The sequence below is a fragment of the Camelus dromedarius genome, chromosome 4 (assembly GCF_036321535.1).
Source record: "Camelus dromedarius isolate mCamDro1 chromosome 4, mCamDro1.pat, whole genome shotgun sequence".
Taxonomy (NCBI): domain Eukaryota; kingdom Metazoa; phylum Chordata; class Mammalia; order Artiodactyla; family Camelidae; genus Camelus; species Camelus dromedarius.
The window spans coordinates 20,372,233-20,388,888 of record NC_087439.1 but is presented as its reverse complement, the minus strand read 5'-3'; positions in this window follow the sequence as shown (position 1 = coordinate 20,388,888).

Here is a 16,656-nt window from a genome sequence, read left to right as displayed (position 1 = left end):
TCAGTTATCCCATTCACTGGAGAGAGAGTGGCGCTGAAGTAACTTTTGCCAACAGCACTTTTATTTTAAGAAACATTTTAAGGAAGTTCAGGTAGAGTCAACGTTAAGCTCATTTTTAGAATCCCGGTCTTTCCTTTATCATGCTACCTCATGTTTTATGGTATGAAGGACTCAGGAACTGTTCCAGATAACTGGCAGACCATAGCTAAATAAAAAATATCAAAAGTTGTTCACACTTTGTACAGGTTATTAAAATTAACAATCAAAAGTTGAACAGTAAAAGGCAAATGGGCAATACTGTTCAATCTTACCAGTCATGTGAAGCTAATGATGAGTGCAGCTGATCATAAATTTAAGAAAATAAAATATTTATTGTGAAAGAGTAAATACAAATCTGAAACCTCAGCAATGCAACATAAATGAACACCAAAAATATTCCGTTAGATTTCAATGCTTGGTCGATTTAATTTTATTGCAGCTAAACTCATCTCTTCCCTGTGAGCAGATTGTAACATAAAGGGATATTTATGACATTTTATAACTATTCATAGTTCAGTGTTAAGAAAACATCTGAAAACGCTTTTCATTTATTTATTTTGAGACAGGTAAAGCTGAAAACCCTGCAGAAGAACGAAGCCAGGCTCTCTGTTGTGCCTTTATTTCGTGTGTGTTTGCTTTTCTGCTTTCTCTTAACCTTTTAACCTCTAAATGCTAAAGTTTAACTGACTAGAGCAAAAAAGCACTTTGTAAAGTTTAGAATCAGTTATTTCCTATTTAACCCACATATTATGTCCCACATTCAACCATTCTAGCTCTTTCTATCTGCGTATCTTGCAGAAATCCAGTGCTGGACAGCTTCAGCTGTTGCTTTCTCTGCATCTCACCCAGTCTGCTATTGGAAAGTGCCCCAGGTACCACGAATCCAGAATCTTCAACTTCAGATGGGCTCCCAGTGCTATGAATAAGCCTGAACTTACTTCATCAGCCTCTTTTTTGTCCCCCATGCCTTCCTTATTTCCCTCCAGATCCCTGCTCAACGTTCTGCCTCACATTTGGTAAACACCTTTCAATGCTTCTCTGACTTTGTCACAGAAAACAGATGTCTTCCTAAGGGTTTCCCCAATTGAAAAAAAGTCCCCTTACCCGCTCTGGTCTTACCACTCACTAAATTATCCCCACAGCCTCCCTTCCCTGCCACACCCCAAGCCCCAGTGTAGAAGGCATTCCTGGTCTCATCTGAGCTGCTTTCCCCATCTCGGCCCTTCCACCTGTTGCCTGCCTGCCTCGCTAGGTCTAAGCAGACGTGCTTTCCTGGTCATCTCCCTTTTCTCTTTGTCATCTTCAACTACTTCCCTGAACATATTTAAATTTCTTTTACTGAAAACAAACTAGACAAACAACAACAAAACCCCAAACATATGTCTTCCTTCATTATTGATCAACTAAATCTCTCCTCTTCACAGCCTACTTCTTAGAAGACAAACCCACACTGATGATTTCTGCCGTCTCCTTTTCCACAGGGTTGTTCTACTTACTGTTGTCTGGGACTTCGTTACCATTTCACCAAAATTGCTCTTGCCAGGTGGTTAACGCCATGTCATGGAACAGACCCCAATTCTCATTTCTGAAATGACTTTCGCAGCCATGGATGCTATTGCTCCCTTTCTCTTTGCCGACACTTCTTTTCCCTTGAGTTTTATGTAACACTGCTCAATGGATTTCCTCCTACCACTCTGGGAGAGCCTTCCCTAGACCCATATAGGCTCATATTCCTCCTCTAACTCTCTAAATGTCCCTGTGTCACAGGTTTCTGCCTGCAGCCCCCTTCCCTTTAACATTTTACAAACTCCCTGCGTGACTATCTGCTTTCACTTAGCAATTTGCCTATTGCTTCCAACTGCTCTCTACTGTCCTGCTGCCTTCCTCAGGTCCTTACAATGAAGGTGATCATATGATTTCATGCCCTGATTTGGGCTCTTTGGAGAGTGAAAGGGGGCATTATTCATAACTTCACTGTGGTAACAGGCAGAAACTGGAATTTGCCTTGCAACCCAAGGTGTATGGTCAACTCTACTTGAAATCAACTGACATTCTTAACAAGTTACACGTAAAGGAATCATAGGACCCAACAATGCTACTCCCAGGTATATCCTCAAGAGAACTGAAAACATATGTTCACATAAAAACTTGTATACAAATGTTTATAGTAGCATTTTTAATGTTAGTCAAAAAGTGGAAACAACTCAAATGTGCATCAACTGATGAATGGATAAACAAAATTTGGTATATCTAGACAATGGGATATTATGCAGCCATAAAAAGCAATGAAGTACTGATATATGCGGCAATATGGATGAAACTTGAAAACATTATGCTAACTGAAAGAAGCCAGACACAAAGGCCACATAATGTATGATTCTATTTATATTAAATATCCACAGTAACCAAATGCATAGAGACAGAGACAGCATTATCTGTTTTCCAGGGGCCCCAGGTAGAGAAGAATGGGGAGTGACTGCAAACGGGCATGAGGTTTCTTTGTGGAACAGTGAAAATGTTGTGGAATCAGGTAGTAGCAATGGTTACACAACTTTGTGAATATACTAAAAACTACTGAATTGTACAGTTTAAAAGGGTCAATTTTACTGTATGGGCAATATATCTTAATAAATTAAAAAAAAAAAACCCTGGACAAATAAAACTTTCTACCTTGATGTCCCACATCCAGGTACCAAATTGAATTCTCATTTCTTATCTCATTGAATGGCACCACCTTCCAACAAAATAGCTGACCCTAAACTCTAAGAATCATCACTTACTCCTTCCATCCCTGAATTCAATCAAAGAGCACTTTCAATTTTACCTCCTTAATCTCATGTATCCCTCTTTTTTCATACACGTCTCAATTTAGGCCCACATTTTTCAGTCCTTCTTAACACATTGCTATTCATTCACTCAGCAAGTATTCATAAAATGCCTATTAAATGACAGACTCTGTTCCAGGTACATGTGATGCATAATGGAACAAAATGTATAAAGATCTGCTCTGGAGAAGCCTTCATTCCAGCAGGCAAAGAGTGATACAGACATAAAAGATAATAAATAAGTATATTACTATATGGTAAATTAAAAGGCAGTGATTGCTACAGGATTAAACAGGGTAGGGGAGATCCAGAATGCTGGTGGGGTAAGGGGTTACTACTTAATATACGGTGCCCAAGGTAGGCCTTATAAAAAAGTTCCATTTGGGCAAAGACTTAGACAAAGTGAGGGTGTATCTAGAGGAATACACAGGACTATCTAGAGGGAAAACATTCTTAGAAAAAGAAACAATCAATACAAAATTTGTTAAGAGGAAGTGCTTCTGGGGAATCTGAAGAGTGATCAGGAAGGAGGCCATAATGGCTGAAACAGAGTGAGGTCAGAGAAGTGAGGGAGATGGCAAGTCATGGGGCACCTTTTAGGTACTTTAGGTACCTTGGCCATCACTCAGGGTTTTGAGCAGGAGTAGTAAGTTTAAAGAGAATTGTTTAGTGCTGAGTACATATTTTTTAGAAGATAAGAGTGAAAGCAGGGAGACCTGTTAAGAGGCTTTTGAAATAGGAGATGATGGCTCTGATCAAGTGGCAGCAGTGAAGGTGGCTGGGAAGTAACAGGATTCTAGCCATTTCATGATAGTAGAGACATAGGATTTAATTATGTATTGGGTATGGGAGAGGATGTGAAAGACACAGAAGCCAGGTGGGTCTCACTATTTTTGATCTGAACAACTAGAAAAATGGAGATGCTTTTGAACAGGATGGAGAAGGCTTTGATGGAGCAGGCTTTGTGGGGTAAGACCAATAGTTCAGTTTTGGATCTGTTGAGCTGGAATGTCTATTAGTTGTCCTAGTGAAGGTCTTGAGAAGGCAGTTGCATACGTGAGGCTGAAGTGTGGAGGAATGGGGCTGACCCAGTTCCTCCCCTCCCAAATATATATATACATATATATGTATATATATATTTGTGAGGTGTTGGCACACAGGCAGTATGAGTATAAAGAAAATAGAAAAGAGGATCAAGGGTGTATCCCAGGGCAACCTAACAGAGAGAGCTGGGGAGAAGAGGCAGAATCAGTAAAAGAGACCAAAAAGCAGTGACAGTGAGGTAGAAAACCAAGAAAATGTGTGCCCTGGAAGAAAGTCAAGAGAGAAGATCTAAGAAGAGGATTTATGCAACTGTATCATTACCAATGTCACTGAAGATGAGGACTGAGAATGGATCACTGGATTTAACAAGATAATTTCTGCAGAGTGGGTGAGGCTTAAAGGCCATAAGTAGCAGGTTTACAGAAAGAAACTGGGAGGGGAGGAATTGGGTCAGTGAGTAGAGACAACTTTTCGGAGATTTACTATGAATGGGAGCATTTAAAATGGCAGTATTTGGTGGGGAAAGTGGGTTGAGAAAAGGACTTCAAGATGGTAAAAAAATAACAGCATATTATATGCTGATGGGAATGATCCATGGGTGAAGAAAAACATCCTGGGAGAACAAGAGAATTGCTTTGAGTAGGCCAGAGGGAATGGGAACTAGAAACGGGAGGGATGGGGTTTAGATGGGAATCCAGGGAGCTCATCTGGTGCCAGGCAGGAGTTGTCAGAATATGCAGACACTGAAGGTCAGTAGATATGGTATGAAGAGTCTACTGAATGTCCTCTTCTGCCTGCTTCCATTTTCTCAGTGGAGACCAAGGTCAACGAGTAAGCATGAGTTTCTCGGAGGAAGCAGCAGTTTGAGGGAAGAGAAGTGATGAAATAGCATCTAGGGAAGAGGAGTGAATGGACATAAAGTATGACTGGCGGGCAGCACAAAAGGCCCTTATGAGGTTGTTGGTTGTGATGCAAAATGAGATCTATCGGTGAAACTTTGTGACTCTCATGCTAGCCTATTGGCTCCACATTTGCCTCATTCAAGGTTGGAGCCCCAGCGACTAGGACAGTGCCTGGCACACAACAGGGAGCCCAGCCCCCCTCTGCCTCTAGTCTTGCCTCCTTGTAATTAATTCTCCACTCAGCTGTCAGAGAGATTACTCTAAAATGTCATTCCTCTGCTTACATTTTCACACATGGTTCTTCCCACAGAACTCAGAGTTGGGTTCTAACTTTTTGTCACAGGGTAGAAGCTCTTCACAGTTTGGTCTCTGGTTAGATTCAACCTCATTTACTGTGTTTACTCTCATGGCCCACGCACTAGGGCCGGCCATAACAGCCACTTGGGAGTTTCCATTATGCTCCCTGCTATCACCTTTGGATTATAGCTTTCAGCTGATTAACTCCTAACTAAGTTTTCAGGGACTTAGTTCAGAAATCACCTCCTTAAAGGAGCATGCACTGAAATCCTAACAGTGCCTCCTCCCAGTCTGTGTTTGATGCCCCTTTGGTGACCTCAGTCATAACACTTCCCCTACAGAATTATAACTATGTCTTCTCTTTGCTCCCTAACGTATTGTATGCAAATCTAGGACAACGATATGATATTTATCTGTATCCTGAGCTACTACAATGTTGGCTAGCATATAACAGGTGCTCAGAGAATGTCTGTGGAATGAAAGAAGGAAAAATTGGAGTCAATAATGGTTGTCTATTGTCTATACAGGCAGGGAACAGTGAATGTTGACATATAATGTATATCAGGACCGCCATTCATACCCTTTTTGGATTATTTGTTTAATTTTTGACTCTTCCTTATTCCTAAAAGTACTTCATGGTGCTTATAAGACAAATTTTACAAGTAAAACAGCTGTGATTTATTTAAGATTTGATTTACAGATAAGCCATCAGTAGAATATATTCTTTGGACAGTTTTTTTAGATTCTGGAGTTAGGTGGCTCTGGACCATGCTCACTGCCTTATATACAATTACCATGGGGAAGGAAGGACACACTCTGAAGTCCATTAGACCAGGTTAGATATCCAACCCTTCTCTGTACCTCTTTGAGTCTCATTTCCCCATTTGGAATGAGCTTACCTGAAGCAATACTGTAAGGATGGCATTTTGCAGCTGAACAATAAATGCCAGTTAGCTATTGTAACTGTGACCTAGGACTCTCATTGTTAAGGCAGCTGCCCTGAACAAGGAGGGTTATAGAGCCAAACAAAACCAACTGTTCCACTTGACAAACTACCTCCTTCCCTATGCTCTGAAGTCTGCTCCTTCTCCCCTTTTGGGTCTTAGTTGAAATGTCCTCACCTTTTCCAGCTACTCCATCTAGATTAGTTCTTACTACAACTGTCCCCACTCCCTCCAGCTCACCTGCCCCTACTCTCCCACCCAGCTCCTCCTTTGTCATCACAGTTCTCCAGTTCCTTCATGGTGCTGATCACCATTTATAATTCTAGAGTACAATTCTTATAATTGTCTTGTTCAGAGTTATACCTGTGTTGCCCAGAGTCCAGAACACAGTTATTAAGTAATCAATAAATATCTGATGAATGGATAAATTACACTGTATTTTGATCATACTGGCCAACCAATTTGTATAGGATCTTCGGGGAGTCAACTTCAATGAGATGCCTATAAACCATGACCCTGCCTTCCTAATGTGAGGAAAGCATGTTTGTCACCAAATGGGAACAACTCCAGGTACTAGGGGTCATGGTTTCTGAGATAACCCCTCTGCCTCCCCATTGCCAAAGGCTTTACCACTGAAGAATATTGACAATTGTGTCAAAGAAGGTTCTGTGCTTACAGAATAATCTGTAATATCTTCAAAAGTTCTTAGCAATGTATAGAAACAGAGGATATCCAGAAAAATAGGCAGTTTCTCAAATGGAGCCTCTGTCAAAAAAATAAATGTAACGAATATAAAATCTACTGGCCATGCCTTAAGATAGGAATCGCAACCCAGCTCCCCGCGTTTGCTAGGAGCCGAGGGAGCATGCCAGGATGTGTTAAAACACTGATCATGCCCTGTGGTTGCTTACAAGCTGGCTGGAGAAGTCGAGACTGACATCCTTGAAATCCAGTGAGACTACAAGTCGATATAAATTACGGGCTAAGCTGTGCTTCATAGACGAGTACTACTAAAGTTACCGGAACTTTTTAGTATGGAGTGCCTGAGGAGAGGGAAGATCAGTGAAGGCTAAAAGCTTCCCACAAGGGATAGGCTTGAGGAAAACTTTGAAGTGTAAAGAAAAGGCGAGGCGTGGCCAAGAGAAGGGAGGGGTTTCTGAGCACAGAGTAGCGCCCCCTGCTGGTGGTAGGCTTGCCGTTCAGATAAGAAATACTCTGCTGCTTCCTGCCTTCTCTGGAACACCGCAAAACTAAACCAACATCACCACGCTAACTGCAACGAAAGAAAACAAAAAATTCTCTACCCACAGGACTGGAAGCAGGTGGAAACTCCAGGCTTTCTTGCCAAGGAAACCATAAGGACAAGCGTTTGCGAAAATGTGTCTGGCTACACAGTTGTTATTTCCCATAAAGGATAAAAGACTGAACAAATGCCAGCAGGACACTCAGCATGGCTGTGTCACTGTGTGTGTGTACTGTGTGTACTTGTGTGAGCTCATGCATGATGTGTGTGGGTGGATGTGACTGTGTGTACGTGTATGGTGTATGTCCATATTGTATGTTCCTGTGTATGTGAATGCAGTGTGTAGTGTGTGTGTAGAGGGTGCACGTTTCCTTCCCTCCCCTGGCACCTGCTTGGACATCCTCAGTTCTTGGCTCCCCATCAGCTAGGAGAAGGTTTAGGGTGTAGTCCCCTGCTCCTTCGCCACTGCCCGGCGCACAAGGACTGCCCTTGTGCCCACTGCCCATCTGTGGGGATCCTGTCTCCCACTGGCTTCCTCCTCATTGGCAGGAGCAGGCCTCGCTCCCACTCCCCGGGGAAGGCAGGAAGGCAGAGGAAGTGACTTTGATGGATCGCATTGCTCTGGAGGCCCAGCATCTGCAGATTAGAGAGGCTGCCGCTCCCGTGTGCGCGCCTCCATCCGGGGTTGTTCTGATGAGATAATTTTTCTCATTAACCTTGATAACTCTCTGCTGATATACGGATCTGTTTGCACTAACATAGAACTTTTTTTTTTTTTTTTTTGAATCCTTCTGGACTCCTACACTTTTCAGGTGGGAGCTCAGCTGTCGAGTTGTTGAGTAGCAGTTTCATCAGCTTCTGGGAGCCGAATCCGAAGAGGAAGAAGCTCACCAGCCCTTGTCTTCAGGACCCCGGATATTCTTAGGCAAAAAGCTCTCAACAAATCTGTACCAAGTATTGGAGTGAGTGAGAGGCTTAGAGATTTAAGGAACCCTTGAGGGCAGGAAGTGGGGCTCACCTGCTCCCCACTCCCATCTAACCCCTGACCCTCTGACCACCTGCAGCAAACCCCATCGAGCTGCTTGAGCTCTTTACACACTCCAGTTTCAGATACTCGAGCCTCTGTCCCAGCTGTTTCTGGGCTGGAAAGCAGTACAGTATACCCCATTATTGGGGGGTTTCCCCCAGAACACTCTCCCTTCTCCCCAGTTCAAATTAATTTCTGTGTCATAGTCATACTTTTCTTACACTATGTATCATGAAATGTCCCCATGCTTCAAGTCTTTTCCCTTGGTCGGCTATGAGCCCTTTGAGAATACAGGCTGTCCTTTTTGTCTTTGTTTCCTCAATATTAATACAGTGGCACTTAGCACTTGATAAATGCTTGTTGACTTCTGATATAAATTAGATAAGACATGAAATTAGGAAGTACTCTGAATGCTTCATGGAGTTTGATTTTAAGGGGAAGTTATCAGTGTAGGTAGCATTATATCCATTTGGGGCCTAATGCTGGACGCTCATACCGACTCCCCTAGATCCTGAGTATCTTTCCAGAGTTTCTCATAAGGGAGAGAGGCCAAGGCAAGTTGATACAGTGAAGCTCTTAGGCCATTATCATGAATAATTGCAAGAACAGGGCCCAAGAATTTAATATATTGACAAATTACTTTTATGAAAATCCAATGCAATATAATTATGTTGTCTATGAGGTCAGTACAGCACTTCTTTATAAAATAATTCACTATACGCTACGAAAACTGTAATCCACATATGAAACACAAGAGAAATGATGACTATTTTTCAAGTGTGCCTCTGTGAGTTTACACATAATCCAACTTAGAAATAACGAGTCTAAATTCATGCTCCTTCATGAATACGATGCTCAGACAGAAGCTTTCCTTGACTCCTAGTCCCTGATCTGATCCCCAACCACACACACACACAACTATTACATTCTCTCCTTTCTTCCCTCAACCAGGCAGAAGCCATCTTATAGCCTTTGCTTACAAATTGACACTCAATTTTAGGAAGATGTCATGTGTTTCTTGGGAAGTGAAATTATCCTTACATTCATAACAAAGATGTTATGTTGGGTCACAGGGACAGGGGAAGTCCAATTTGAAGAACCCTTGTTGGTTTGCAACCTCAGAAGTTCCCCCAGGTGAAATCTGAAACTGGCCCCCCTACACAGAGGGCAAGGAGAGATGGAAGGAAGAGGCAGACCACTCCAGATTGGTAGCAGACCACTCCAGATTAGAAGGAAGAGGCAGACCACTCCAGATTAATAAACCAGGGAACTTACATACAAGGCCTGTCTTGAGCAGCTGTAAGACCAGCGGATCTCCATATCCGCCTGCCAGAATTTTAAAAGTTGATCTAGAGGCCTTAACTGAGTTCAGTCATGTATGCCATCCAGATGGTCTCAACAATACACAGCTCTCCTAAGGCTACTTCCTTGGAACAGTTCCCTCTGTAGGAATGGTGGGCAGAATGTGCATTCCAAGGACAGGAGAGGAGCTGAGGAGCCTCCGATTACCCAGGTCCAGCTTGCAGTCAACAGGTGGAGATGGCCCCTCCAAGACCTCCTCCCACCACTCTCCAGGCACTCTCCTCTCTGCAGAATGCAGGGAGGTGTTAGCTGGCAGCTGCTCTGGAGCTGGACCCAGTGCTGATGTTTACGGAAAGACTCAGAGGGAGAGGTAGGAAGTTCTTCCTTTCAACAGGGGTGGTTTTCAAACTCAGTGTACAGGTCGTTGTTGATTCTGCTGGTCTGAAGAACCACTGCTCTAGAGGAACCTGATCCCAGAAATATGTCAGGTTACCCCCAAATTATTGGAAGTGGGAGAGGAACAAGTGGGTACTATTTCAATTATATCTCTCTTTAAAGCTGTGAAGGATCTTATAAAGCATCTAGCCCATACCTTCATTTAATAAACAAAGAAACCACAGGGATCCAGTGAGGCAGAGTGACATCATTTTTAAAATAAGTGACTAAATACAGTACCAAGAGAGACACATAATTGGTCCTAAGGCCGACTCAGACCACCCAAGTAGTTGTTTCAGCTACTTAAGATGTTATAAAGATTACAGCAGTATGTGCCATGGAATTAAGAGGTAAACACTTGTTCTTTATCTAAAGATCCCGGTTCCTGAACTCAGTGTGAGGAAAGCTATGCTCAAGTTGTGCTCTATAAAACGTTCACTTCCTCCTATCTGCCAGGCACTCTGCCAGGTCCTGTGAACGGAGCTTCTAGTCCAGTGACACAGACACATTTCTGACAATATGGTTAGAGCTGGCCAAAGACAAGCTCTCAGCAAAGCTTGGCCTCCAGCTCATTATGAGGACATCAGAGTTGCAGGTTATGGACAACTGGCAGAAGCTGGCATGGCTGCAAAGAAAGAAGCTCCCATTTGAATGTGCCCCAGCCTTCTGCATGCAAATGTAGAGCTGCTCTCTTAGTCAATGAAAATTGTTAGATCTTGGTTTATGCTTTGAAGTAGCCTGGCAAATTCCAGTCAGAGCTAGTGGTTCTCATTTTCTGCTTTCATCACATAGCTTTCAAACTCTCTCAGCCCCAGTTTCTCATCCAGCTAAATGAGGTGAGGATTTAATAAAATGAGATGATGAGAGTAATGCGCCTCACACAAGGCCTGAAACGTGGAAGACACTCAATAAAATTGTAGCTTATGCCAAAGTGAAAGAATATTCAGTCTAATTCTAGATAAACTTGAATTTTTTTATGCTTTAACTTCACGCTATGAAATGGATAAAATTATTATCCCCATTTTGCTAATAAAAAATAAAGGTTCAGATATGCAAAGTAACTTTTTAAGGTCACTCAGCATGAATAGATTATGAATTCAAACCTAAGTTGTTTGAAACTAAATTTGTTTTCTTTAAAATGCCTTCTCTTTTTTTTTGCCATTATTGCTTTTTTTTGGTATATATATTTATTGAAATATAGTCAGTTTACAATGTTGTGTCAATTTCTGATATACAACATAATGCTTCAGTCAGACATGAACATATATTTGTTTTCATATTCTTTTTCACCCTAAGTTACTATAAGATATTGAATACAGTTCCCTGTGCTATACAGTATGAACTTGCTGTTTATCTATTTTATATACATTAGTTAACATCTGCAAATCTCGAACTCCCAATTTATCCTTTCCCAACCTTCCCCCTCCAAGTAACCATACATTTGTCTCCTATGTCTGTGAGTCTGTTTTGTAAATAAGTTGTTTGTCTTTTGCCAAAGCAATACTGAAAAAAACGAAGGAAGCTGGAGGAATAAACCTCCCAGACTTCAGACAATACTACAGAGCTACAATAATCAAAATACCATGGTATTGGTACAAAAACAGACATATGGATCAATGAAACAGAATAGAGAGCCGAGAAATAAACTCATAAGCTCTTGGTAAATTAATCTTTGACAAAGGAGGCAAGAACATACAATGGAATAAAGACAGTCTCTTCAGCAAATGGTGTAGGGATAACCGGACAGCTGCATGTAATCAATGAAGTTAGAATACTCCCTCACATCATACACAAAAATAAACTCAAAATGGCTTAAAGACTTAAACATAAGACAAGACACAATAAATCTCTTAGAAGAAAACACAGCCAAAACATCATCTGACATAAATCTTAGCAATGTTCTCCTGGGGCAGTCTACCCAGGCAATAGGAATAAAAGCAAAAACAAACAAATGGGACCTAATTAAACTTACAAGCTTTTGCACAGCAAAGGAAATCATAAGCAAAACAAAAACACAATCTACAGAATGGGAGAAAATATTTGCAAAAGATGAGACTGACAAGGGCTTAATTTCCAGAATACATAAACAGCTCATAAAACTTAAAAATAAAAAACAAACAAACCCAATCCAAAAATGGACAGAAGGCCTAAAGAATCAATTCTCCAATGAAGACATACAAGTAATGTGCCTTCTTAATGATGCTTTAGCCTGTGGGAAGAAAAAAATCTGAAAAGGGCTGCTTGTTACCTGATCTAAGGAATGAGCTGACCTACAGTGCTTTTCTTCTGATGTGTCACATTATCACTTCAGTTTTCTTAACATTATTTCATCAGGTACGAGTTAAACACTGGATCTATAGCAAATTGCTACAGTCCTCACCACCCACCCCCTTTTATCTTATACTTGGTCTGCTTCTTTCATTTATACTACCTGCCTCTTCCCTTTGGCATCTGAACTTCGGCCCTTGAATATACCTTTAATATTTCTCCTTGCAAAAGAGCCCTGATATAGCCACACAAAGCTTGTTCAGGTAAGTTTACAGCAGCTTGACTTAAATAGCAGAACAACAAAAAACAAAACAACAAAAAAAAGGAAACAGCCTATATAATGTCCACTAACAAGTGAATGTGTAAAACGTTCTATAAAATGGAAACTAGCACTAAAATGGACTGACTGCCAATACATGAAAAGAACATGAATGAATCTTAAAAACAATATGATGAGTGAAAGAAGCCTGACACAAAAGAACACAGTTTGTGATTCAGTTTGTGTAATACTCTAGAGCTGTAGCTTTATAGACAAACTAATCTACAGGCAGAGCAGATCAACGGTTGCCTGAGGTCAGGATATGGAGTAGGTGGGGGCTTGACCTTAAGAGACATGGGAAGCTCTCTGGGGTGATGACAATGTTCTACATCTTGGTTGTGGTGGTGGTTGTAACACAAGTGTATATATTTGTCAAAGTGCTTTAGACCATATACTTGACTTTTTAAATTGGCTCTTGCTTTGGCCAACAAAAAGGTGCAGAACAGGACAAAGCCTTTGAGAAAGAAAAGTACCAGACAGTGGGATAAGGTCAAACAAGGCCTGCTTTGCAAATGGGGTGAGGGCTTGATGGTAGCAAGCATCCTCATTTCTCTGAAAGCATCTGCTAAAACATATCTACCAAGGCTAGGACCTAAAGAATTCCTGTTCTAGCACTCTGGGCTTGTTTCTCTAAGACAGTAAAAGAAAGCAATATAAGAAACATAAAACCCTCACACCATGGTGGAAAACAAATTTAAAGTAAAGACCCGCCCAAAAGACTAGCATGCCTTGATTTTGAGGATTTTATCAGGAGCTTAAGCCAATGATGGCAAAGGACCGGATGCAGAAGTGAAAGAAAAACACGAAGTAATGGATTGATTCTGAAAAGAAGCTGGTATAAATGGACAGAAAATCATACTATGTTCACCTGAAGTAAAGAAAGAAAATTTCCAATATACCTGAAGAGTTGAGATTGGGCTAAGAAATCAAGTCGTCCAAACATCCCAGAACACTGCAAAAACACCCAAATACCACACACACAAAAATTTCTCTAAAATCAAAATCTAAAATTGTGATATTTGTGATATTTGATCTGAACTTGACATCTTGTCAAGATGCAAACAATGGAGTAAACCTGAAAATTAGCTAATGGTTAATATAGGCAGTTTGTCTATAAACCTGGAATTCACCAAAATTGCTTCATTTTATTGATAATTCACACAAATCTCTCAGTGTGGTACTTGGCATAGAGTAAGAGCTAAGCAAATCTTTGCTAGAAGGAAGAGAGGGAACGAGAGAGGGAAGGAAGGACTGTATTTTAAGTTTTGGCTGAATCTATATACCTAAAGACAAAAAAAAAAGTATTTGATAAAAAGTTCAATAAGTAAAAGACATTAACATTATTTTTCATTTACTTCACACCCTCCAACTCCCCCAAGTGGCCTACTGATTAGTGAGTTAAAATATTTATTTAGAGTAATTTCAGAAGTCCAAAGTTACAAAATGCATACAATTAGGATGGCTACTTAGAATGGATTTCTATCTCTTTATTCCTGCCTCAGCAAACTCTGGGCAGGGAAGGAGGATACATGCCTAGACTGCTCAGTGGATGTCATGCCCTCCTCTAAGCATTTGACTTCAGGAGGAGGAAATGGGCCATGGTTATTGAGTAGTCATGGCAGTTCAGCTGACGGGTGATCAATGAACTTCGACTCAGATGCATAGTTTGATTGACAGAAGATAATTCTCATTCAAGCTAATGGGAAACCTAAAGTAGACTCATAGTTTTAGAAAGTGAGGAAAGGGTAAGTCTTCTAAATGAGAAAAAAATAATCTCTGGTGAGTCCATCCGTTTAGCCTGAGTTCCTCTGATAGTCCATGATATAGAAGTTTGCATTTTCAAATGATCTTTTTCAGTTTAGATTCTTATCAGTGTTCCTTACTGGTACTACTTAATATATTTTCTCAGAAAGAGGCTACAGATTGCCTTCTTTCCTCCAGGAGAGAGTAACTGAGCATTACAAAGGTTTTCTGCCAAAAGCATGGAGCCTCAGATAAGGAATCTCATCCTTCACCCATGATAAATAAGCTATTAAAAATCAAGGGGAAAAACAAGGTAGCAGTTGGGATGTCTGCAGTGCACAGACGATGTTGTGGAAACCTCATCTACAAGAGCACGTGTCTTCCCCAATGTTTAGCCACAATGCTGGCGTCTTCTCTATCTACATTTTTGTTTGGGGATTTTTTTCCTTCCCAGGGCTGAAGTGCATGAGACTGAAAAGCTGCCAGGACTAGTCCATCTGGCCGACCAAATGGACTGCACGCACTGGAGCACTGCCAGATGTATATCAGCAGAGTTTAATTTCTGGACAGTCTAACGCCCCAGTTCCTTTCTCAGTTTAATAGAAACCACATTTCTCTTTTCCAGAAACTCCTCCAATTCGCTTGAGTATCATCACCTAGTGTTGCCTCCCATAATCCTGGTCCCAGTCTTTAGACATCACCAGGCTCAAGACTGCCAACCTCTCCATCAAGTCCAAAGCAGTGAAATGGGTTAGACAAAAAGGTCTATGCCAAGTGAAAAATCACTGTGGTACATCTGATTACATTTGTCTGACCTTCAACAATCTTAGGAGCCAGGGTCGTCATTCAAGTCATTTAGTTTAAATTGCTTAATTAAGAAATAAAATTTCATGGAATTCCCTAGATTAATTTGCACTTATACTTAAGAGCATCAACATTTATAATCAATTTAAAGAGGAAACAGGCCTACAGTATTTTATAGTTTGCAGTGAAACCTAATTGGATTCACTTGGGCTGAAATAGGAAATACAGAGAGATCTGATATATTTTTAATTTCCCACATCTTAAGGACAATAATAGGTATTTAATCTTTGTGAGGCACTGAGTTTTAGAGTTGAAATTACAGAAATAGTGGATTTCAAAGATAAATTGGCTGATTATGCTGTGTTCTTACCTTTCAGGGAAGGCATTTGGCAGGGCTAGTTTGTAACAGGCACTTACAGGTAGGGTTGGCATACACGCAAGTCATGCATAGGAGATGGGTAGGGAGGGTGTCTGGGACTAGCAGGGGCCTGATCTCATCAGCCTCTGTATGTGCTCTCTACCACAAACCCTTCACTCCCCATTTTTTTTTTAATTTAAGTACAGTCAGTTACAATGCATCAGTTTCTGATGTACAGCCTAATGTCCCAGTCATACATATACATACATACATTCATTTTCATTAAAGATTACAAAATATTAAATATAGTTTCCTGAGCTATACAGAAGAAATCTGTTGTTTATTTTTATATATAGTAGTTAATATTTGCAAATCTCAGTTTTTTAAATGAGAGTGTCAGGATCAGATTTGAGTGTTTAAGATTCTGTCTGAGATGTAGAGAAGGTATTTGAGGAGGAACAGACTGAGAATTAGAACATTTCTGAGCTCATGTGTCTATCCAGTCAGAAAACCTGAGATACCTGGAATTAAAACAGCAGTATTAGAGATGGAGAAGATGTATTCTGGAGGTTATATTGAAAGGACTTGTGACCCATTGGGAGAAGGTACAGGGGAAGAGAGGGATGAGGGAGTGGGAGGAGGCATGAATGATTGAAAGTTTTCTGCCCAGGGTGACAGCTAGGCACCCACACATCAATAGATCCAAGTATATCTGGAGATGTGCTGGTTAATGCCTGTAGGATCATCCTTTTATTCTCTGGTGTGTCCCAGTTTGACAGATAAATTAACATGATCACTCTAGTAGAGGAATGAATGGCAACCACATTGGGAATTCTAGGGAAGAGATTGTTGAAGGGAGATTTTGGACATTTCACATTTGAGATGCCTGTGGTATAGCTATTTATTCACTCACCTCCTTCAAACCTTTGTTTAAGTCCCCCTTTCTCATTGAGGTTCCCCTGACCATCTAATTTAATCCTTTAACTTGCTCCTTGACCCATCCCTGATCCCTCTTACCCTGGTCTACTTTTTCTGTAATCTGTGTACTTAACATCATCCATCATACTGTATAATGTACTTATGTAGCATGTTTATTGATCACTGCC